Source organism: Schistocerca serialis, chromosome 8, assembly GCF_023864345.2.
Source record: "Schistocerca serialis cubense isolate TAMUIC-IGC-003099 chromosome 8, iqSchSeri2.2, whole genome shotgun sequence".
NCBI classification, from domain to species: Eukaryota; Metazoa; Arthropoda; class Insecta; order Orthoptera; family Acrididae; genus Schistocerca; species Schistocerca serialis.
Window position 1 is genome coordinate 449,646,501 of NC_064645.1, and position 26,099 is coordinate 449,672,599.

At 40.5% G+C, this 26,099-nt stretch overlaps 1 long non-coding RNA gene across 1 annotated transcript in view; it reads left to right on the forward strand.

The window, feature by feature from the left end:
- Positions 1 to 26,099, forward strand: part of LOC126416608 (uncharacterized) — a 57,810-nt gene that overhangs the window by 29,105 nt on the left and 2,606 nt on the right. The window contains exon 2 of the long non-coding RNA XR_007575484.1: positions 17,195 to 17,350. This is a non-coding gene — a long non-coding RNA (uncharacterized LOC126416608). The remainder of the gene's footprint in view (positions 1 to 17,194; positions 17,351 to 26,099) is intronic.

Sequence of the window (26,099 nt, forward strand, 5' to 3'; positions counted from 1 at the left end):
AACTCCACAGATCTCACGATGAACATCGATAACTTTTAGGCCTTTAGCACTAAGAAATTTTATAACAGCCCGTATTTCACAGTCGCCGGGACTCACGATTATCGGAGGCATCTTAAACACTCAGTACACAACGTAAACAAGGAAAAATCAGACTTTAATGGCGTCAGTGCGTAGATTAGGTACAGGCTTTCATCTACAAATAAAATTATTGAGATATATTAGCACGTCTTTTTTTTAAATTTCAAAACGGTACTTACTTTTTGATCGAAGTCTATATTTATTAATGGTGTCATTCCATTTACTGTGTGGAACTGTACATACTGTGTTTTGTCAAAGTTTAATGAGAGCCTACTTGCAGAGAACCACTTAATGATTTTCTGAAAAATATCGTTTACAATTTCATCAGGTAATTCTTGTCTGTTGGGTGTGATAGCTATAATTGTATCATCAGCAAAAGTACCAGCTTTGCATCTTCGTGAATATGGAATGGCAAGTCATTAATATACATTAAGAACAGCAGAGGACCCAAGACTGAACCTTGCGGCACCCCATTCCTGATTGTTCCCCGGTTTGAGAAATCACCAGTTTTTTGGATATTATGTGAACTGCTTATTTCAACTTTCTGCACTCTTCCAGTTAGGTATGATTTAAACCATTTGAGCGCTGTCACATTCATACCACAGTACTTGAGCATATCTAAATATCTCATGACTTGTCATCTCAGTGAAGTTCAGCGAAGTAGGGCCACTCAGTTGAGGTGTGTCGAAATGGTTGCATATCACTCCGGCATCTAGGAATCAGTGAATAGCTGTTCTGTGCAGGGACTAAGGGACGTAACATCTGAGGTCACCAGTCCCCTAGACTTAGAACTACTTAAACCTAACTAACCTAAGGACATCACACGCATCCATGCCCAATGAAGGATTCGATCCTGCGACCATAGCAGCAGCGCGGTTCTGGGCTGAAGCCCCTAGAACCGCTCGGCCGCAGTGGCCGGTAGGAACACTTTTAAAGTGCCCGATAAAGGTGGACGAGTGTTTCTTGAACTGGGCCTGCTTAGAGGCACGCTTCACCCTTTTATTCACGCATATGTCAGTGTCACATCCCCCGCGTTCAGGCCAGAGGATGCTGCGAAGTAGGAGCGCTGAAAAAGTATACACACCCTTTGCAGCTTCGTATCATGATCAGATTTCGTCGAATGGCTTTGAACGGTCTCTGTTCGTTCCGTCCTGTACACTGGAACAAAAATTGCAGTTACACTACCATCCCAAGGGCTGCAATCACTCTCAACGGGGTTGCAGGGCCACGATGTCCTTAGGAAAGAGAGAAATCGTCCGGGGAGTGTCAAAAATTGTCAAGACCGTCGTTCTGCTGATCATTGCAATACGAATTGTCGTTTTCGACAGCGAAATGTATGAGTTTCAATGCTCCAAGTGAGGGGATGCTTTCATTGAACCCTTTATGCCACCCTCTGACGTCTTTTCGTACAGAATTTGAGCGGCGGTGTGTTTGAAAAAATTTAGTCAGCCATGGGTGAGAAAACTGCATGATTTCAGTGGAGGGCTTCGCTGTTCAGACCTTCTTCGCAGATGCGCTAAGAGAAGGGGTGACATGTGGGTAAGAGAGGGTATGACGTCCGCGGTGGGACTAGGCAGAATTGTGAAATTTGGTGCCAGTGTGACATCATTAACCCACCTTACACCTCACATCAACTTCTGAGCTTTGGCAATTTTTCGTTTGTGTCGATACCTTGCTATAAAAGCGTCGCCGAGCCCAACGGTGACGTAGTAGGGCGTAAACTTTTGAACCATTACAGAGGAACGTTGTAGATACCTCTGAGCCAAATGTAAACTTACGCGTCGCATTGGGAGACAGTCACGGAGTTCCGCAAAAGTGACCCTTAAATTGTGTTGCGCAGAGTAGATAGTATGTGTGAGTATATGTATAAAATTTATAAAACTTTTTTGAACACTACTGTAAATTTATTTTAATTCTAATCTCTTATTCAGAGGATGTCTAACAGTCATGGTGACGTACACAAACTTTCAACATGTAATCGAGTCTGTGACGAAAGTAGAAGAAAACAGGACACGTGTATGAAGTGTACTTTGTAACTGCTAATTAATTACTGAAATAAATTTACACCGACCTTCGAAAAAGTTATAGAAATGATCAATAAGCTACACACTGGACGAAATTTGTATGTTTTTTATCTGAAGTGTAGACTATAGCATCAAACATTTTTTTGACATCAATCTTTCTCTAGTGGTGCACTTTCGTAACTGTGTTCACTGTAACACATAATTTCGCTTTACACCCTCCATAGTCTCAAGAAACATACAGGGTGATTCAAAAAGAATACCACAACTTTAAAAATGTGTATTTAATGAAAGAAACGTAATATAACCTTCTGTTATACAACATTACAAAGAGTATTTAAAAAGGTTTTTTTTTCACTCAAAAACAAGTTCAGAGATGTTCAATATGGCCCCCTCCAGACACACGAGCAATATCAACCCGATACTCCAACTCGTTCCACATTCTCTGTAGCATATCAGGCGTAACAGTTTGGATAGCTGCTGTTATTTCTCGTTTCAAATCATCAATGGTGGCTGGGAGAGGTGGCCGAAACACCATATCCTTAACATACCCCCATAAGAAAAAATCGCAGGGGGTAAGATCAGGGCTTCTTGGAGGCCAGTGATGAAGTGCTCTGTCACGGGCTGCCTGGCGGCCGATCCATCGCCTCGGGTAGTTGACGTTCAGGTTTCATAACTAACCTTTTTCGTAGGACTCTCCATACAGTTGATTGTGGAATTTGCAGCTCTCTGCTAGCTCTGCGAGTCGATTTTCCTGGGCTGCGAACAAATGCTTGCTGGATGCGTGCTACATTTTCATCACTCGTTCTCGGCCGTCCAGAACTTTTCCCTTTGCACAAACACCCATTCTCTGTAAACTGTTTATACCAACGTTTAATACACCACCTATCAGGAGGTTTAACACCATACTTCGTTCGAAATGCACGCTGAACAACTGTCGTCGATTCACTTCTGCCGTACTCAATAACACAAAAAGCTTTCTGTTGAGCGGTCGCCATCTTAGCATCAACTGACGCTGACGCCTAGTCAACAGCGCCTCAAGCGAACAAATGTACAACTAAATGAAACTTTATAGCTCCCTTAATTCGCTGACAGATAGTGCTTAGCTCTGCCTTTTGTCGTTGCAGAGTTTTAAATTCCTAAAGTTGTGGTATTTTTTTTGAATCACCCTGTATTTTCGTTAGAGGCCATCTGATCCTGAGAACCGGTTATTTCGCCCTGTCAATACTATTTTACAACAGCATTGGGCGTGCACTCAACTTTCGTACTAACAAGGGGACCGTATGAACTTCCACTCATCGATATGAATCATATTGACAGCTTGTGTAGGGCATGATTTGGACTTCAACTTATGTAAATAGCAAAACGCAACTCTCAATCGCCGGTCGGTGCGGCCGAGCGGTTCTAGGCGCTTCAGTCTGGAACAGCGCGACCGCTACGGTACCAGGTTCGAATTCTGCCTCGGGCGTGGATGTGTGTGCTGTCCTTAGGTTAGTTAGGTTTAAGTAGTTCTAAGTTCTAGGGGACTGATCTCAGATGTTAAGTCCCATAGTGCTCAGAGCCATTTAAACTCTCAATCATTTTCGAGAAAATCGAGTCTGAACATTTTACGCATGCTTAAGCACTTCTTATGGTCGCTAGAAAGTAACACGGACTCCGTAGCCAAGCGAGTAAGCGCTTACTTTCATGAGCGCGAGCACTAAGGATCATTCGCACATAATTCTAACAACAGACATGCGTGGTACACCGCGAAACTGTATGACGACCGAAAACCGCTTACGAATGTAACCGAAGTTAATTTTCCAACAGACACATTGAAAAAAGTATGCACATCCAAATATTCGGCGTTCATAGCAGATGCTGTATATTGCAATAAGTATTGTTTCCCACGTTTAGATTATCAGTGTAGTCCTGATTCGTAAAGTGCGCCATAGTTCCACATTATACTTCCCACACATGCAGGAAAAATAATATAAATGAAATGAGGCATAATATAAATAAAATAAGGCGGGGACGCTCGATCCATGGACATTATGTTCCTGAAACTAATCGTTTAACACTTTTTTTCATTATTGTTCGTTGCATTTGGTTGGGCGGACGTCACGTAACATCCGTTCAGGTTCATCGTTGATTCATTTCTTTACTCAGTTTATTTAATTACAGATGGCAGCCAACCGTTTGGCCGAACACACTGAGCCACCGTGCCAGCGACGCTCGGCTACAGATTTCTTTTTTTTTTTTTTCAATGCAACCGTCATGGCAGCCAAAAGGAGGGTTGGGGACAAAGTGGGCATACGTTGAAATCCGGTATCTGGCCACCATGTCCCGTCCCCTCCCCCAGGAAACAAAAGGAAAGTAGGAAACGCGTAGTAGAGGTATACCATGTTGAATACACAGGATCTCGTCCGATCACCGAACTTAAGCAACATCGGGCCCAGTTAGTACTTGGATTGGTGACCGCCTGGGAACACCGGGTGCTGTTGGCTCTATCTCATTTTTGCCTGGTTAGATGTAAGAGAAGGCCTGATGGCCCTAATCTTGCCAGGTTAAATAAATAAATAAATAAATAAAGGATGTCAATGGGACGAGGTTACTCTTCTTTTATTTAATTTCTTTAACACCACCGAGTGTAGTAGGAAACCAACATCGCGAGCAGGAGGGAGCTGCAATTCGTCACAGTCGGTGGTATTCGACGCAGAAGGACGGTCCAATGGCCAGGAATAACTCGTACGAAGAGTGTAAAATGCGTGGATCAACTCCTCACTGCAGTAACGCCCCATCTCCGGGGTGTGTTAAGAAAGACATTATAAAGAAAATTAGAGAAAAATTTTCTGTATTTGGAATTGCGGGTAGCTATACAATGTCGTTCATTAAAGAAGTGCCAAAAGTCAAGGATGTTTTACTCTCCATCAGCAATCAAATAGTGAATCTCGTGTCTACTTCACGGAGTTCGTCTTCGTTTGTGGGAAATATCCCAAGTGTGGAAAGAGGAGTAGGGGAGGAAATATCTGATGAGGAGTCGTATGGGTGATGAAGCCCAGCATCTGTCATAGCAAGTACCAGACGCCTATCGCCAATTCGCACACCAGGCGATGCTCATCTGTGTCCAGTACATCACAGGTAACACATAACAGGGTGTCTGCAATGTGAAAAACGTGAAGGCGTGACCAGCATACTTTCTTCCCATTGACTGTAAGGTACCACGCAGACAGGACGTCAGTGACAAGATAAGGAGCACACATCGATCACCTGATGACACACCAGTTGCTGCCCTCAAACACATTCAGTGACCCATTCTGCTGAAGGTAGCAATAGACCTCCTTCGTGGAAATCAAGTGCACTGGCAGAATCCCAAAAAGGTGACGGGACGTCCAAGTGCTGGGTAGGGGCTAAGAGAGAGCATATGTAGGGGCATCCAGCAACAGGCTGGTAACACATGTGGGACAACGACACCACAGCACCATTTCAGTGCTGACGAAATTGGCTATACTTCTGTCAGGGACATGATAAAGCCTAAACCACCCCTGCGATGTGGGAGAGTGAGGGTCTCATACCTTATCTTGAGCAGCAAATGGTGGCAAATATATGACGTCAATGCCGCTAACGTGTGGCCGGCCATGGATGGCGGAATGGGAAGTGTCTATGCCACATGAGGGATACATAACGCCAGATATACATTAACATACTGCGTCCATTTCAGGAGATCGATGGCTCGTAAACGATGATCTAGCAGCTCTGCTTACAATTGAGACAGTAGGAGCCGGCATTGGAGGACAACCGTGTGCTGCAAATCACTTACGAAATCGAGTCCTAAGCATCAGATAGTAGGAGCTACAAGCAATGGAGCAGTGCTGTCCACCGAGTGAGGTGGCGCAGTGGTTAGACACTGGACTCGCATTCGGGATGACGACGGTTCAATCCCGCGTCCGGCCATCCTGATTTAGGATTTCCGTGGTTTCCCTAAATCACTCCAGGCAAATGCCGGGATGGTTCCTATCAAAGGGCACGGCCGGCTTCCTTCCCCGTCCTTCCCTAATCCGATGAGACCGATGACCCCGCTGTCTGGTCTCCTTCCCCAAACAACCCAACCCAATCCCTAGCCTTCTACCTATAAACCGAAGTATAAACCAGTGCTGTCCTTAGGAAGTCCCGCACCTATAGCTATAGCGTTACCAGGAGCTTCACCATAGGTGGTAACCCATGCCAATGACTCCCTTACCTCAGCACCACTATGAAGAATGAGGATGAGATCGTACGCATAAGCAGCACAGCAAAATACACAGTCACCAAGTGATGTCCCAGACAGGCATCGGCAGAGGCTGCAGAGCAACGTTTCGATGGCGAAAGCAAACAACAATGCAGAGAGCAGTTAGTCTTGACACACCGAACGATAAATCAAAATGGAAGGACCTAAGTGGCTATCGTAGAGTACACGGGACGTCCGAGATTGACCTCATCGAACACCTGGCTGAAGTCAAGAGGAGTCGAAATCTAGGTATATGACGAGTGTGAGCAAGAGCGATTATGTCTCGATAATGACAGAGGGCAGTGCAGACGTTATTGACACCTTCTGCAGAGAGCTGATCATGGGAAACTGTGTGCTGAGCCATCCATTTAAACCATGCAGCCAACAGCCATGTAAAGATCTTGGTGTCGCTGTTGACCAGTATCAAGGGGCGATAAATGCATATCTGTGATGTACCTTGACACTTGTGGTTGATACTAAGGAAACCATTGAGAAAACCGTCTTGCATCTGCACGATAGGCGACATAGGATCCCGATAAATTTCCGGCCACACTGGCGCCAGAAGGGACGAAATGTTCGATAAAACTCTACTGAGAGGCCACCATGGCTGAGAACCCACCTGGATAGCATCAAAGACTTCATTCTCTGTTCGACAAGCAGATCCACCATTACAGCCCCAGGAAATGAGCCAATAGAGAGTTGAGAGACCACCTTAATGTTGGCAGGGTGGTGACATTGTGCAGATGGAGCATAACATAATGTACATGGAGGTCAAACCTTATATTGCATTGGGTATCTAAGTACCGCCCATCATCAATCGTAAGAAAATCAGTCAAAGTCCTCTGATGGTGACACCTTTACACTATCATGCGGTACATAGACAGATACTCCTGCCCTAACCCATTGTGTGTGCACACTCTGAACATAGCTCCTTGATAGCGAGGTCAAGAGAGGGCAGTGAGCTGTGCGTTGACATGATTCAGGATCACCTGATGCTGCTGCGAATATGGCATCATAGTATAATTCCAGAGAACGGTCAAGTGAAGATCCTTGGTTAATCGCCACCACACCGCAACCTCCATTCAGTAACTAATCAAGGCCTTGCGGAGGGTAGGCATTTCACAGAGGACCCACCAAGACAGGGCAGACTGATATGCATTGCAATGTTGATGATAGGCTGTCTACGTGGTCTTGATCAGCTGCTGGCAGTTGGGTGAAGTAAGACAGATGTTGTTCAGCTTCAATGAACCCTGGCTGCACCACACCCTTTAATGGGAGAGATTGATGGCACAGATATATATGTGTCATGGTCAGAGAACACAATGAGCCACACTTCAGCAGCCTGCACCTCACCAACAATATCACGGGAGATATAAACAAGATAGAAGGAAATGGAGGAATGACTAGTGAAATGCCTAAACCCTGAATGATCGCCATAAACGTGCTCCTAAGAGTCCACTGGGTTGAGTGGCTGGACAATTGCTGCTAGCACTGTGTGTGGAAAGTGCCGTGGTAGTTGGTCTTTCGGGCCTGGGTGGAGTTGAAGTCGTCTCCCATGATCACGGTATCTTGCTGACTCAGGAAAGAGGCGTGACCACCTTGAAGAACAAAGTGGAACTTTTGTGGCGGCGACCCAAGTCTTTGATGATTCTAACGCCACCAAATGTGTGAGCCGTTCCTTCAGCATCCAGGAGGTAGGCAACTGCATCAGTGAGGATACAGCCACATAAGATGATCACCACCCCACTACCAATAGGGGCAGTGTGGGAGACACATGCCATAAAACCACGGTAAGCATAAAAAGATGCAAAATGCACCTCCTGAAGGAGGGCAACTTCAACATCAGGAGTATACAGCATTTCATGGATTAATGCCAGTTTATGGTTATGCAAATGGTATTGACACTGCCCATGGCTATGTGATAAGTTTAAAAAGCTGCCCTCATCAGGAGGGTGTGTGATGCAAATACAGATGAAGCTTGGAGATCTCCTTGATAGACCCTTGTGGAAGGGCTCACCATTGTGATAGGGGAGAGAGCTGACCCAGCTAATGGGGATCCAGTGCCCTGCAGGCCTCCAGAATGTCTATCCTCAGCATCGATGTCGTCTGAACAAGAGACAGTTGTTTCATCAGGCCAGTTCAGTGGAACACTATCAGAGGTTCAGGTTGCATCAGACACAGAATGGGGGAGTGGGACTGCAAAAGATGCAGGTGGGGGAAGGCTGGTGTCTGTAGGTGGATGCTGACTGGAGATGGAGAGAGACATTGCAACTTCTTGTGCCAGGGCATCAGAGGATATCACATCATCTGTAGGGGAGTCATCATCCTGTGCACACGTCCAATGGAGATAGTCATCAGAAGGGGTACGGCGGTGTCTCTTTCATTTCCTCGATGATTCTTACTTTCTAAGATGTTGTTCCGTGTCAGATGACTGATGGCTGTCATCCAACATGTGGCCAGACAGCAGAAAAGCAGAGATCAGTATGACTCCATGATCGACAACCATGAGGTCGGGACAGATGACTTATGGCTATTGTTTGTTGGTACTGTCTCCTGGGGCAGTGTAGATGAGACTGGGAAAAGTCCATTGCATTGTCAAGAGGAGTTGACGCCGATGCCAACTGATTCAGAGTAAGTGCAGCAAGCAGTCCCGCCACAGACACGTAAGATAGAGGTAACACAGTGGGTGCCGTTGGAGGAATGAGGTCTCCAATCTATGTCTGAACGAGTCAACAACAGAGACATTCAAGACAGATATGACTTTCCTGACGACAACCTGAACAAGTGCGCAGCTGGCTATTGTACAAGACAACAGTGCTGCAGTTGGCACTAACAAAGTAAGAAGGCATGTGATGCCTGAGTTTGCTTTTTATCTGAGTGACACTACTGAGGATATTATAAGTTTCAAATCTCTTCCACGTTTCAACAACATGACTGACAACATTGCTGTAAGATGTGAGGGCAGCCACCACAGTGTCTGGCGGCACCTCAAACAGGAGCTGGAAAACCCTCAACGTGCAGAGGCCACAACCAGCATGATCAACCACGACAGCTCCTACATGGCAGTCAGAATATCGGAACTTGAGATCGTTATGATGGGACCGCACAGTGCTTCATTCACCAGCTTTGTGTACACAGTGGTACTAAGGATAGGAAATTGAATTCCGAGAAGGTCTTGTGGCGAGAGATGCGTTTCATCCCGTATAAACTGTTATAATACGCTTTTGGTCTTTCACGGTCCACAGGAAACATTAATTCATTCGTGTTTTGGTGACAGAAAGACGCCATGACGTAGACTCGTCCATTCGAGGCATTAGTGTTGGACACCGAATGGATCGTGGGACGGCGTCTGTTGTTTACGTCACAGAGGTGGTGCTGCTGCCTACCTGCGGTTGAAGTTTTGGTAGGAGCACGGCGGTTTACAATTGCGTGCTTCTTCCCCGAATTTTGCATGGAAGAAACAGTATTTATGGGCGGACGTCTGCTCCTGCGAGTGGTCAGACGGCGGTGGCCCAGAATCTTCCGCAGAGTCAGATGTGCTGTTGTTGTGCAGACGTGAAGGTGCCGGTAGTGCGGCGAGCTTGACAGACTTAGGTTTAGTGGGGCGTCCACGTTGGGGCCCTGGTTGTGGTTGGAAACTGGCGTAGCTGCCGGACTGCTGGGGACGGCGTTCACGTAGTAGAGTGGAGTAAGCGTTCGCATGCGTTCGCTATTTGATCTGTCTTCATAGGCGGAGATGGCCGTTTGGACAGACAGAGGCAGCTTTTCCGGTGAGCGTGGCGTCTGGCATGTCGCATTCACCGACGAGAAGTCGAAGGCATCACCACAGCTGGGACGGAAATCTGTCGCCGAGGCGTTCTTCATAGATGAGCTGTCGAACGTTTTCTCTTCTTGTCTTGGAGACACGTTCCAGTATTGCTTGTTTAGCTGTAGCATATTTCTCGTTCGGAGGAGGTGACTTAACCAGGTCATAAATTAAGTCGACACGGTCGTGGAGGTGGTTCATGAGGCATGTGAAACGGGCGTTGTCATCAAGTGCACAGACACTGAAATTTTGCTCGATCAGGTTGAACCAGAATTCTGGGTGGGCAGGTTTGAATGCTGGAAGTTTCGGTAGATTTGACGAACTGGCGGTCGAAGAATGCAGGCAGCCGCTCGCGGATGCAGGAGTAGGCAAGTGAAAGTAAACTCTGCGTCGTGAGGGCGGTAGAGAGGACTCAGACGTGCCGGCTGTGTTCCTAGTAGCTGGAGGGGAAGCAAAATCCGCTAGCAGGAAGCCCGGCGTGGAGCGAAGCGGGACCGGTTGTTGCGGTGGAAGGTCAAAGTGGTCACGGCGGTTGCTCGAAAGATTTTTATGCAAATGGTCCTCCACATCTGCAGCGAATTTGTCCATCACAGAGTCACTGATGAGCTTGGTGGAACCTGATGCGCTCAAATTACTGCACTGATGAACACTCGGAGTATCAGGTTGGCGAATGTCATTCACGTAGTGTGCCACCAGCGCGGAGTGATACAGATGTGGAGCTTGCACATTCAAAAAGGCGTCCTGTTGTGGAACATTATGAAAACTATGCTCCCCACTATTTACAGCACTTGCATTAAAGTTAAGTATCAGTGTGTAGTGGTTTCTTGTACTGCTGTGCAGCGAAAACTGAAGCACTTCAGGGCTAACAAAGCCAGAGTCAAGATCGCCGGCATCATGTTCAAAACCACTGCAGCTGACGAGGTCCCTGGGTTCTCGAGGCTATAGGACTGAGGAATAGGACGTCGAGCACCGACTACAGCTGGCGTGCTTGAATTTATTTGCTGTTGCTGGTGAAAGCCGGGCAGCGGCAGCGTGTTGCAGAAGGCCGTAGTGTAGCGGACAAAGGTCCATGTGAAACGTGGAAGCTGGCATTGTAGTCCCTTTGTACTCGGTTTGACGGATTATTTGAACTTCAGGGTCACCACTGAAGGAGCTATTAAGGTGGTAAGGTAATGACCACAGTTCTCTCTTCTAATCATCAATACTTTTATTACACGACAAACACACAGGTCAAAGACTAGGTGGGAACTGAGGTCCCGGAAGTATACAAAAGCAAAGATCCACTTGAAGACATAATACACATATCATGTTTTGGCCTATCAATCCGTGGATCGATGTCACAGGCCTAAGTGAACAGTTACTAAGGAATTTGTTAACATTTATTATCTTTTCCAAAAAAATCATTTACTGTGTAAAAGTTTCAGTCCAAAAGAATTTTTTTAAATTTGTATGTGAAAACCCTTGTTATACCTGTCTTTTTTTAAAATTTCATCTGGTAGGTTATAATACATCCATACCCCAGTATGTAGGAACTTTTTTTGGTAACAAGTTTTTCTGGACTGAAACATAAGTAGGTCATACTGCTGTCTTGTTTCATAGCTATGAATGTGTTCATTTAATATTAATGGGCTGTCTTTGCATAATAGATAGGTTTTAATAAATGATATAATACTATAAGTATAAACAGGTTGAATGTCATAATGTGAAGTTTCTTGAAATGTTTCCTGCATGAGTCATCATATCTCAGAGTGCATATTATAAGTATTACCTTGTTTTGCATTTTAAAGATATCTCTGTTGCAGGGTGAGTCTCCCCAGAATATAATCCCATACTGCAGTATATACTTATATGACTAATTTGGTGACTGATTTGCTTAATAACCTTACAGTTGACAGCTTATTTGAGAGATAAATGATATGTGTGTTTCACTTAAGTTTTTCTTCAAGCCATATACCAAGAAACTTAATGGTTCCCACACTGGAGAGCTCTTGGTTGTTTAAAAGCAAGTTGGAGATTTCTCATTTCTGAGATGAGAGGTTGAAACTTATGTGGTTGTTTTTTGCACATTTACGATGAGATTGTACTCATTGAACTATTGCCTCAGGAATGACATAAATGGCTTTTGATCGCTCAGCTTTGATTTCACCTGTTACCAGGATACTTGTTTCCCTGCAAAAAGTGTAGTATGCCCTCAAGTAAGCTTTGTGTCTATGTCATCAATACATAACAGAAACAGTATGGGTCCCAGGATTGAGTCTTGTCATACACCTTATTTAACAGGAATTTCCTCAGAGGTATGCACAACACACTGATAAATATTAGTACTCTTTATTTTCAAATTTTATTTCAATTTTTTTTCACTCTGTTTGACAGATATTATTCTAACACAGGTTTGCAGTTCCTCTCTCATGTTTTTTAGCAAACTTTCTATGGAATATGGTGTGGTTAATAACATCAAAAGCTTTAGACAAGTCTAAAAAAATACCAGTAGTAGTTTCTTTATTATATAATGATTTTAAGGTTGTGTTGAGATATGCTGTGGTTGTTATTTTAGCTTTTCTAAATCCATGTTGGCGCTCCAATATTAAGGAGAATCTATTAATGAAACTTTATAATCTGCTGTAAATCAATTTCTCAATTATTTTTGAAAATGTGCTGAGTTGTGCTACTGGTCTGAAATTTTTTGTGGAGTGGGGTAACTTTAGCAACCCTTAGGGGATCAAGAAAAAGTCCATTACTAAAGAATGCATTAATTATAACAGTTAATGGTTCTTTAATGTACTACCCACAATTCTTTACAATACAATCTGATATGTTGTCACTGCCACTAGAGTATTTATTTGTTAGTCTTTTTGTAACTGCAAGCACTTCAGTGTTTGAGGCATTGTGGAGAAACATTGATGCTTTTATGCTTTTCGTATTTGTTGGGCATTGAGTAGTGGCTCTATGGCAGTTCTTCTTTATCATATTTTCAGCTATTGTACTGAAATAGTCATTAAAAGCATTTATGATTTTTTCTGGTTCTGATGTCAACTCGTTTCAAAAATTTGTTTATGGCATGGTGCTTGTTATTAGTTTCATTTTTCACAACTTTCCAAATGCCTTTCATTTTATTTTTAGATTCTGTTATTAATTTATCATTATATAATATTTTGTTTGCTGGATTTATCTTTTGTAGACAGTACAGTAAGACTTACAGTATGTCCTAAACACCTCATGTTGTTTCATGTAGTCCTTCAGGCAGCGCTCTTTTTGGCTAGAGATTTTTATCCCTTTTGTTACCCATGACTTTGTGCATTTGTTTACAGTTCTCCTTCAGTTTAATGGAAACGCAATACTGAAATAGTGAAGAAGTGTTTTATGAAAGGAATTAAAAATGCTGTTAACATTTTTTTATATATCTCTCAGTCCTTACAAGATAATTAAAAAGTCTTATTATTTCTTCATTAAACTACCTTTTCACTTTAGCTTTTATAGGACATTGCTTTTTGCGGTTTAAATTTGCTGCAAGCATCTGGTGTTCATGGTCACTCTAACCTGTGTTATGATTTCAGTTGAGTAGTATTGACTATCTAAGCTTATAAAGATCTGGTCAAGAGCTGATTTTGAGCTTTCAGTGATCCTTGTTGTGGTTTCAAGAGTTGGGGATAAGTGGAATGAATTAGTTATGTTTAGCAGTTGGCCTTTGCTTTTTCCATGTTTAAGGAAGTTGATATTAAAACCTCCACATATTAACAAAATTTTATTAATTGCACAAAATTTATTTAGTAGTGCATCAAGGGAGTCATTGAAAGTCTGGATATTTCCAGTGGGATATCTGAATGAGTTCACTATCAGTATGTCAGAGCCTCGCAAGACAATTAAGGAAAATTCAAAATCTTTTTTCTGTTAGCATATTATTGCGCTTTGTGAGGCATTTACAGTTCACGTTCTTTTTAACATAAATAACTGTACCATCTCCCCTACTTTGACTTCAACATGAGTAACTAGCTAGATTATATTTTCCAATTGGTGTTTTATTCAGTTTTATGTTTTGTTAGCCAATGTTCAGTGATACAGAGAACATCTAATTGTAAATCAGTTTTCAGGAATAGATCTATATCTAACAACTTACTAAACATTGACTGCTCATTATGGTGTAATATTTTAAGAGGTACTAGTGTCTGTTTTCCATTGGGACAGATGACATTTTTATGTACTTTAGACTGTAGCTAAAGTTTTGGAGCACCACTCACCAAGTTCTCCTCTAATTGTATGTGGAACTTGGTTTAATTGCTATTTTTGGGCTAGATGCTGTTGCTGGTATCACATCTTGGTTTGGTCTTTGATAGTTTTGTTTTGCTGTGTCTTCTTTGAGCAGTGAAGATGGAGTATTGATCTTTCATGTGGTTCCTGATCTTTCATTCATCAGTGTCAAATTGGGTAAGTCAATTTTTGTTGTGGATTTTTCTTCTGTTTTTAGTTCCATATTTGCTGAAAAGTCTTCACATTGTATGTTTGTTAGAGCTGGTGTTTGCAGATTGGTCTCTAATTCTATCTATAAATGTCTACATAATTTCTCTTTGCCTTCTGTTCATAAGTGAAGTCCATGCTTTTATAATTGCTTCTGCTAAGAAACATATTGATGTCCATTATCATAACATGCTCGTAATTTTTTGCAGTGCTCACTGAGAATTTGTTTGCAGCATAGTTTGTGTTGTTCAATTTTTGCACATTTTACTGTATGGAACTGTGCACAAGATTACTTTTGTGTGGACTGTCTTTTGAAGAGACTCAGTTAGGGCACATTTGAAATCCTCAAATTTCTTTGTGGCATTGTTTTGCCCATCTAGAATGATGACACTTTTTTTTCCTTGTTTTTTTTTTTTTGTGTGTGTGTGTGTGTGTGTGTGTGTGTGTGTGTGTGTGTGTGTGTGTGTGTGTGTGTGTGTGTTCATTCATTCTCCCATCTATGTTACAAACAACAACCTTTAACAGAGTGTTAGGTTTTATAACAGAAGAGATGTAGTGTTTTGACTTCTGAAAACTGTTCATAATTTTAGCACAGTGATGTCCATGGCTGCCAGAAAGAATTAATACATTCTGACTCCTGTTTTCACCGTGTATCATTTTTTGGGGTGCTGGTCAATAGTTTCTTCCATAGTTTTCATTTGTATTAACACTGTTGCTTTTATCAGGGCATTTCATAACACAAAGACTTGAGACTGTTGGTGTAGTATTTTTGCTTCTAATCCCTTCATTCTGAGTTTCTTCCTCACTGTTTAGAGTTTTTGTAGGTTTTGTTTATAATGGTGCACTAGATATTTTATTTTAAAGTTTCACTCGATCACTCTTTTAAGTACGAATTGCTGATTACGTACTTATGATGCTCTCTTTTAAATGTTCAGTATCAGCTACAAATTTAATATGTGGCATATTTTCACAGCAAAGGCGGTATTTCTGTTTGGACATAACACACATCTCACTTAGAGCCATTTCTTGGGTTAATACACCCACATCAAAAAAAGTTTTCATCACCCCAGTTCCCAGAACTCCTGAAGATAGACATTGAGTGTGGATATTGTATCACAGACACAGTCCCTTTCACTGTTCGGAGATGTCACTAACCCACCCAAAGATGTAAACAACCATGCATGAGCAGCGCCTATTAGATGGAGGGGGTCCAACAGCCGATCATTCCCAGTCATTCCACCAGAAAGGAGGTTCTTGGCTCATGTTGTCAGAAGTTCAACTGTGCCTAGATGGTGGTCAATACCGTGGATAGATCACATCCGCATTGTTACTTTGTGTCAGGAAGGGCTCTCAACAACGGAAGTGTCCAGGTGTCTTGGAGTGAACCAAAGCAATGTTGTTCAGACATGGAGTAGATACAGAGAGACAGGAACTGTCAGTGACATGCCTCGCTACTGCGGTGGATGACCGCTACCTACGGATTATGGCTCAGAGGAGCCCTGACTGCAATGCCACCATGTTGAATAATTCTTTTCATACAGCCTTAATGTTGTGACTCAAACTGTGTGCAATAGGCTGCATGATGTGCAACTTCACTCCCAACATAATTGGTGAGGTCCATTTTTGTAACCATGACACCAAGCTGTGCGGTACAGATGGGCCCAACAACATGCCACATGGACTGCTCAGGATTGGCATCATGTTCTCTTTACCAATAAGTGTCACATGTTCCTCCAAGTAGACAATTGTCAGAGACATGTCTGGAGGCAACCTGGTCAGGCTGAATGCCTTCGACACACTGTCCAACAAGTGCAGCAAGGTGGAGGTCCCCTGATGTTTTGGGGTGACATTATGTGGGGCTGATATACACCACTGGTGTTCATGGGAGGTGCCGTAATGACTGTACAGTACGTGAATGCCATCCTCCGATTGATAGTGCAACCATATTGGGAGCATATTGGCAAGGCATTCGTTTTCATGGATGACAATTCGTGTCCATCTTGTGAATGACTTCCTTCAGGATATGACATTGCTGGACTGGAGTGGCCAGCATGTTCTCAAGACTTGAACCCTATTGAACATGCCTGGGATAGATTGAAGAGGGCTGTTTATGGATGACATGACCCACCAACCATTCTGAGGGATCTACACTGAACCGCCATTGAGGAGTGGGACAATCTGGACCAACAGTGCCTTAATGAACTTGTGGATAGTATGGTCAACAAATACAGGCATGCATCAATGCAAGAGGATGTGCTATTGGGTATTAGAGGTACTGGTGTGTACAGCAATCTGGACCACCACCTCTGAAGGTCTCACTGGGTGGTGGTACAACATACAATGTGTGGTTTTCATGAGTAATAAAAAGGGTGGAAATGATGTTTATGTTGATCTCTATTCCAATTTTCTGTGCAGGTTCCAGAACTCTCAGAATCGAGGTGATGCAAAACATTTTTTTGATCTGTGTACATACCAGTAGTTAACTATTTCTAGACACTTTTTCCTGACACGTGGTTGATGATATTACACACAGTGCATTTAAGATAACATAAAAAATTAATTTTTATGTATGTCATACATTCATATTTCCAGAGCTAACACACTGACTGCCATATTGTTACCTCTAAACACGTGACGGTGGAAGTATTAAGCAACTATCTGCACACAGAGTGACAGTACGCTGCACAAACTCACTGTTGTACAAGGACAAAGCCCATACTGTGAATTCAATAAAGGTGGAAGAGGAAGGTAAATATATGTCATTTGGCAGGAAACCAAATAAGATGTATAATTCTGAGAAACATAACATAGAAGCAAGATATTGCACGAGAAAAGTTCTTTAATTCTTAGAAGAATGAAAATATAATCAATATGGTGATTTACTTACTAAAATATGCTACATTAGAGATAAATGACCATATATATTCATTAATATGATGTAACAAATTAAAATACTTCTTACCTATGTGGCAAGGTGAATACCTCATACCCACTGAACTTGAGCACCATCTTTGGGTATGTGGGAAGCTAGTGCTCTGTAGCAGAGGGACAGCAGGGATGAGAGCTGTGTGGCTTGTGTGGAGTCTTGGAGATGATTGCACACGAAGCAAAGAGTACTTTTTTTAGGTTAACAAGACCAGCTTTTGTGGTGTGTACATGTTCCAGCAGCAGGTCCTGTGTGCTAGTGCTGTTGGTATAGAGCTCTGTGCCAGTTATTGCAGTGTGCCAGCTATTTAACGTGTAGTTTGAGTGAACATTTGCTCAGCTTGTTTGCCATGCTTCATTGAAAACAGAGCTTGAGATTTGCCACTACCTGTTTTAATGGTGAGTGTTCTTTGACATTTCTGTACCACTCATTTTGGCTGGTGGCTCTCATGTGTGCTGCACCAGTTTAATGATTATTGACTACTAGGTGCTTAATGATTATTGGCTACTAAGTGCTCAACTCTCCTCTGCCCCAAATGTCTATTTCTCTCCTTTGTAGGCAAACTACTGGATCTATTATGGCTACTTCTTCTTAAGCTAAAAGGGAAATTACTCCAGGGAGATCAGTCTACATTAAAGTCTTTTCGAGTTATTCATGTATATTCTTTTAAAGGGTCTTGCAATCTGTATGTGTTGTTGTGCTGTTTTATTTTATTTCATTTTATTTTTTTACTAGAAGGGAGCTATCCTAGGTGGTAATAACAACCTTTATGCAGAAGCATTAGTGATTTGTAATTCTTGTCAAGTTTTAGTTAATAGTTGCCTGAGTGATCCTTCAGATATACAGGAGTTCTTTTTACTTGTTAGCATTTTTAACTCACATTCTTTAGCCGAGCAATTCTTCATGATTGAGGTAATTGGTAGCAGATGCAATGTGTCATAAAAAGAGACCTTACATTGTTTGGTATACTTGAAATTTTTTTGGAGATTAATGTTTGTGTTTTGATGCTGTTAATTAGTCTTCTTGGCTTCTACTCTAGCCTTGAGTACAGTGATTTTTGATATGGGCCAACGAACTGTTGTTTTATCCCTGCTTTATTTAAGCGAGATTTTACATATGTTTTAGTTGAACTAATGTTAACTTCAAGCCTGTCACCACGGATCAAGTCCCGAGCTTTACCTTGGAGTGAAATGTGCCGTCCACAAGCTTGTACCCTGACCTCACATTTGGCAGATTCCTTGTAGTTCATTGTGATCTAAGGAACTTTTTTGAGGAAATTGCTTTGCTTGAAATTCTGGAAGCATTGTTACATTGGTAAAGAAAATTATCTTAGAATGATGATATGTAGCCTCATACTTTACTGCCACGATAACACGCTCACAATCTCTAATTTGTGACTACATGTATTCAGAATTGGTAGTGAAATAGTAACTGCAGGCTCTGAAAAAGTTTGCTACAATTCGTAGCAATCTGCACAAGATCTAGAAACTGATTGACAGTTGTTAGTCACAAGCCTTTATCCCAGAAAGCGTTACAAGCACTTGCTGAAACTGGAAGCATCGGTTTCTCAGCTGTGAATGTGGTGATTACATCTCTTAAAATAAACTCATGTACACCATTTCCAATTAATACAATTATTATTAACTAAGAAATACAGATGCTTACATAAACAATGGCCAAGACAGGATTGAATAGGCTAGCTGAAACAGAAAGAAAAAATGTATCAAAGCGAGTGACAAACACGAAACTTCTTGGCAGATTAAAACCGTGTGCAGGACTGAGACTTGAACTCAGGACCTTGGCCTGTCACAGGCAATCTTACAGGAAGTTTCATATCAGCACACACTCTGCTGCAGTGTGAAATTTTTCATTCTGGAACAACTTGCAAAAATTTGGAGAACATTTTGTTGATTTTTATCACAATTAGTGATATATATTAAGTTTGCCTTCTCTGGCTATGCATTTAAATGTCATTTACTTACAGATTCTTAATAGCATTTGTGGTACAAAATATATATAGCTTTATGATTCATTTGTCCCATCTGATTGAGGCAAAGATTTTTCTTTATAAAATTACTTGGTGAAATCAAATGTTTCTTTGACTGTTTGGAGTGTCTGTGTAGGATGTGTATTTCATACTTAAAGCCACTTTTATACTGAATGAGATTTTCACTCTGCAGTGGAGTGTGCACTGATATGAAACTTTCTGGCAGATTAAAACTGTGTGCCCGACCGAGACTCGAACTCGGGACCTTTGCCTTTCGCGGGCAAGTGCTCTACCATCTGAGCTACCGAAGCAAGACTCACGCCCAGTACTCACAGCTTTACTTCTGCCAGTATCTTGTCTCCTACCTTCTCTCCTGCGAGAGCTTCTGTAAAGTTTGGAAGGTAGGAGACGAGATACTGGTAGAAGTATAGCTGTGAGTACCGGGCGTGAGTCGTGCTTCGGTAGCTCAGATGGTAGAGCACTTGCCCGCGAAAGGCAAAGGTCCCGAGTTCGAGTCTCGGTCAGGCACACAGTTTTAATCTGCCAGGAAGTTTCACTTTTATACTCATGAGATATGGGCTTCATGCATTTCACTCAATTTTAGTCTGTCCACTTAACGTATATTAGAAAGTAGCAAAAAAATTACTTCAAATATTTTTCTACAAAGAGAAAAAAATTGAGAAATAGTACTTCATCATTTGAGTTAAAATGTAGTTCACTCATATTGGATTGTGGTGATGCTTGTACACCTGAGCCAGGAATCTCCAGGAAAGCTTTGCAGGACAGTTGGGTTTGATACTTCCTGGTCACTTTGTGTAGGACTCCAAGAAGTTTCATTGATTGTACTGTATTTTTATTGATCCAGGCAATCATAGTATTGTACAGCTGTACATATGATATTGGACAGCTCAAGAGAACTATTTACATGTAATTTTTACAAATTGATTTTTACATTATTTTGTAGCAAGGAAATTATCTATCTTAAACAAAACAGTTAATACAAATCATAGAATTGTACGGTTGTACATATCATATTGGACAGGTCAAGAGAACATATCTGCAAGTAATTTTTAATAAATTGATTTTACATTATTTTGTAATGAGGAAGTTAGCTATCTTTAACAAAACAGTAAATACAAATGTTGTATAGTAAAATACAAACAGCCAATACAAACGTAATAATAAAATAATCCAGTATATTTCATAGAAATGCACAGTATATAATAATCCAGTATATTTCATAGACATGCACAGTATATAATTTTCAGACCTAATTGAACATTTATCATAAAATTGTTTACAATTTTAACCCCTTTCAAAAAAATAATCAACTGCATAAAAGCAATGGTCCAAGAGATATTTTTTTAACTTATGCGTGAAGGCTCGTGGATTCTTTGTTGCTTTGATTTCATTTGGTAAATTATTATACATTTGTATCCCAACATTTAAAACACTTTTTGGTAGCAGGTAGTTCTGGACTGAATCATATGTAGGTCAGATTGCTGCCTTGTTGCATAGTTATGAATATCTCCATTGAATTTTAATGTGCAGTCATTGTTTAACAGGTATGACTTGACAAATGAGACAATATTATAAATGTAAGCAAAGGGCAGTGTCATAATGCCATTTGTTTTCAAATGTCGCCTGCATGATTCGTTATGTCTTAGGTTACATATTATGCATATTGCCTTTTTTTGCATTTTGAAAATATATCTACCTCCAGGTGAGTTCCCCCAAAATATGATTCCATACTGTAATGTTGAGTGGAAGTAAGCGTAATATACATGTATGAGAACAGATTTTGTGACTGATTTTTTGAGTATCCTTAAAATGTAACACACAGTTGATAGTTTTTTTGAGATATAATTTGTGAGTCTTCCACTTAAGATTTTCTTCAAGTCATATGCCAAGAAATTCGACAGAGTTGACGCACATAAGCTCTTGGTTATTTAGAATCACACTGGGCATTTCTTCTCTATGGGATGAGAGTCTGAAGTTGATGTACATTGTTTTCTGTATATTTTTAATCAGTTTATTATCGTTGAACCATTACCTGAGTGACGACATAAGTGGTTTAATTTTTTGGTTGTGGTCCTCTGTATCAGTACATGTTATTAGTATACTTGTGTCATCAGAAAATAGTGTGGCATGTCCTGTAGCAAACTTCGTGCTTATGTCATCAATGTATAGCAGAAACAGTATGGGTCCCAGGATTGAGCCTTGTGGCACACCATATCTAATAGGCATTTTGTCAGAGGAGTGAACAGTAGATTGATGGGTGGTTGTATTCTTTTTTTTCAAAATTAATTTCAACTTTTTTAAAATCTATTTGATAGGTAAGATTCTAACCATTTGTTTGTAATTCCTCTTATACCTTTATTTGATAACTTCTTAAGGAGTATGGTATGGTCAATTACATCAAAGGCTTTGGATAAATCTAAAAAGATACCAGTAGTGATTTTCTTATTATACAGTGCTTTTAAGGTTTTGTTGAGATACTCATAAATAGTTGTGGTAGTTGTCTTTTGCTTTCTAAAACCACGCTGATGTTTTGTTAATAAGGATAGTTTATTAGTAAAGTCTTACAATCTGGTGTAAAATAATTTTTCAAATAGTTTTGAGAATAAGCTGAGTTGTGCTATGGGCCTGTAATTGGCTACATTATTTTTAGGGCCCTTTTGTGAAGTGGGGTAATTTTAGAAGTCTTTAGTAGGTCAGGGCAAACTCCATTTGTAAAGGATGCATTTATTTTGTGGGTTAGGTGTTCTACAATGGATTCTCCACATTTCTTTACAATTAAATCAGGAATGTTGTTACTTCCATTGGAGTACTTATTCTTTAGTCCTTTTATAGCTGTAATTACTTCAGTATTGGAGACTTTGTGAAGAAACATTGATGCCTGTACTGGTATGGTTTCTATTAGTGTTTGGTGTTGAGTCTTTGGTCTGTGGCAGTTTTTCTTTATCAGGTTTTCTGCTATTTTGCTAAAATAGTCATTAAAACCATTTACTATTTTTTGGGGATCTGATGTGACTTCATCATTTAGGTTTAGTTTTAATGTTTTGTTTATAACATGCTGCTTACTGTTTGTTTCATTTGTTACAACTGTCCACAAGCCTTTCATTTTATTGTTAGATTCCTTTATAAATTTATCATTGTATAATTTTTTTCCTTGTTGGATTACTGTTCTGTAGATTGCAAAATAGGTCTTACAGTATGACCTAAACTGGTCATAGACTTCATGGTGTTTCATGTGATTTTTTAAGTCATTCTTTTTTTGGCTGGAAATCCTTATACCTTTTGTTACCCATGAGTTTGTGTGTTTGTTTCCGATTTTCCTGGATTTCAGTAGAAATGCAGTATTGAAGTGGCGGAGAAATGTTTCATGTGAAGAATTAAATATGTAGCTTACATCATTTTCTTTATAGACCTCTGCCCAGTTTTCAGACCTTAACAGATAGTTAAAAAGCCTTATATTATCATTATTAAATTGCCTTTGCATTTTAGTTATTGTGGGATATTGTCCTATGTAATTTAAATTCGCGTCAATATTTGGGCTTCATGGTCACTGTAACCTGTGCTGATGACTTCAATTGAGTGGTGTAATTTGTCTGTGTTTATGAAAATCTGATCTAAAGCTGTTTTTGAATTTTTGTGATCCTGGTTGGTGTGTTTACAGTTGAGGGTAGGTTGAATGAATTTGTAATATTCAACAATTCATCTTTGTTTTTTCCAGGTGTGAGGAAGTCAATATTAAAATCTCCACTTATTAATATATTTTTGTTTAGTCAGTGAATTTTTTTGAGTAGTGCTTTGAGGGAGTGATTGAAGGTTTGAATGTTCCCATCAGGGGCTCTATATACATTTGGTATCAATAAGTTATAGTCTGTTAAGATAATTAAGGAGAATTCAAAGTCTGTTTCTATTTGCATATTATTATACTTTGTGAGGCTTTTGTAGCTCAATTTTTTTTGACATAGATTGCTTTACCACCTCCCTTACTTTTGTTCCAACAAGAATAACCAGCTAGAGTAAATTTGCCAAGTGGCGTTTTTTTTTAATTTTGTCTTCTGTTAACCAGTGTTCAGTAATGCAGAGAACATCTAAGTGTGACTTTGTTTTTTGGAAGAGATCTGTTTCTAGTAACTTATTAAACATTGACTGCACATTATGGCGTAATATTTTAAAGGATAATAGTGACTGTTTTCCAATGGAATGATTTTTGACACCACTCGCCGGGTTTTTTTGTAGTTGTGGTTCATGAAGATTTTGCTCTGCATCTGTTTTCCTTTAGTTTGCTCCTAGCAGGGAGCTACTGGTGTTCTTGCCCATAAAAAATCCTGGCTGTAGGCTGGAGGTCTGCATTTTTGTGTTGAAGATCTTGTCACACTTTCCAGTGGTACTGATTTGGAGTGTGGTTGCACATTTTTTGCTGTCTCCACTTGGATGTCATGGGCTGACTGGTTTGTGGCACTTGACGAGATTTTTGCATAGGATGTTGGTGGTGACTTGGTGCTGACTGTGGATACCTTCTTCTTTTCTAACACTGTTTCTGATGTTTTCCTTGATGATTCTGACTGCATATTCACTTTTGTTGTCGTTACTGATGGCTCTTCAGCTCCAGGTGTTGTTGGTTCAGCTGCAGTATTGCTCATTCTTCTGAGATTCTCCACCAAATTAGCTTCATTTGACCACAAATATGTTTGATGTCCTGGTGTAACACGTTTTATGGGACTTCTTGTTACGAGTGGACTTTTGATGGCATTCAGCATATTAACACACGGTTTCTTTTTCCCATTTTTATGTAAATGAAGCCCATGCCTAGTGAAGTCTTTCCATTGGAGGAAGCTATTTACATCTAAAACTCTGATGTGTTCACTGTAAGATGCCTTCTGCATCAAGTAACTGTTCATTTGGTAGATTTTGCAGTTTTCATTTGGCATGTTATATCTATATGGTATTGTGCATAGAATTAGTTGGGTGTGCCTAGTTTTTGCAATGGTTTCATCTAGTGATGTCATAAAACCATGTTTTGATCCATTAATATTGTTTGCACCACCTAAGACCACAACATAATCATTTTGTCCTAGACTACACATTTTGTTTTGTATATTGCATGTTGCTTCTTTGAATATAGCATTTGGCTTTATCAAAGATTAAATTTATAGCTGGTTGTTGAAATTTCGTTCAGTACTTTTGCACAGTTCCTACCATGACTATCTGAAAGTAACAGTACCTGTTTTTTGTTATTTGTAAGCTGACTCATGTTCGTGTTTGTTTCAACTTACTACAGTCATTTTTCTTAACCATTTTTAAATTACACGAGAAGTGTTCCGAAGCACTTTGTAGGTAACCTTTGTTTACTGTTTCACATTTTTCATGTTCACTCTTCTTCAATGGAGCATCATTTCTTTTGTTAGTACAAATATTTAACACGTCACTGTACAAATTTCGAACTTTTTCCTTATGTTGCGGTGGTTTACATAGAAGAGACATATAAATGGGAATTATACTGATTTTATGTGTGAGTTACTTGTGTGCGCAACAAAACAAATAATTCACTAGGGATATGCATCTTTAATGATACTAGGCATTAAACTTTATTTTTAGTATATTGGTTGATATGCATGTGATTCTCGTGAAAGCAACAGAGGCTGTATTATCATTAGGTAATTGCAGTGATTTCACACTGTCCATATATATTGTTTACAAAGTATTATACATAGCTCTTGAACTAGTTCATTCACTTGATAGCAGATAAAAGGAAAATAGCAAAACAGATGCTGTAGGCGGCATTGCCTATATATATCATCCCATAGATTACAAAGCTATCTTCATTCACGCAGTTAAACTTCAGGAATGCAGACTCCATGTCTAAGGCATTGTCAACAATTGGAATTAAAATACCTCAAAGACTGGTTTGTTGCTCATGCCACCATATTGCTAGTCAGTGGTAGTGCCCAAACCGCATGATACACTCGTAAAGCTTAGCACATGTGCTTTTCAGCTGCAATTTTTGCTATAACATCAATTGTCTCTTGGATGGATGATGAGGACTCATCTCATGATCACCACACCATATTATATGTGTGCAAATGAACATTACTGTTGCATAAAAAGTTCTCGGTTTACTTGCCGCATCAAATTTGGATAAAATCCCAAGCTTTCGATGACTACCTCCGTCATCTTCATCAGTTTTACCCCTGACGAAGATGATGGAGGTAGTCATCGAAAGCTTGGGATTTTATCCAAATTTGACGCGGCAAGTAAACCGAGAACTTTTTATGCACGGACTCCGTCGCGAAAGACTTCGTAGTCAGAACATTACTGTTATTTACAGAGGTCTATGCTTTACCAGTTACCTTGTTAGCTTTCCAAGTGCATTTTTGTATCGGTTGCTTGAAACTGACACCATCATAATTCCTCTCTGCATTGCCTTATTTGAAACAGTTACTGATGTTCTTAATGGTTTACATGTCATAACGATTTGCACATTTAGAGATTGTCTGCATATCTCATTCTCATTTTACAGAAACATGATTTTTTTTCAGCTGGTGTTCTCATAAATTGTTCCTAATAGAGCA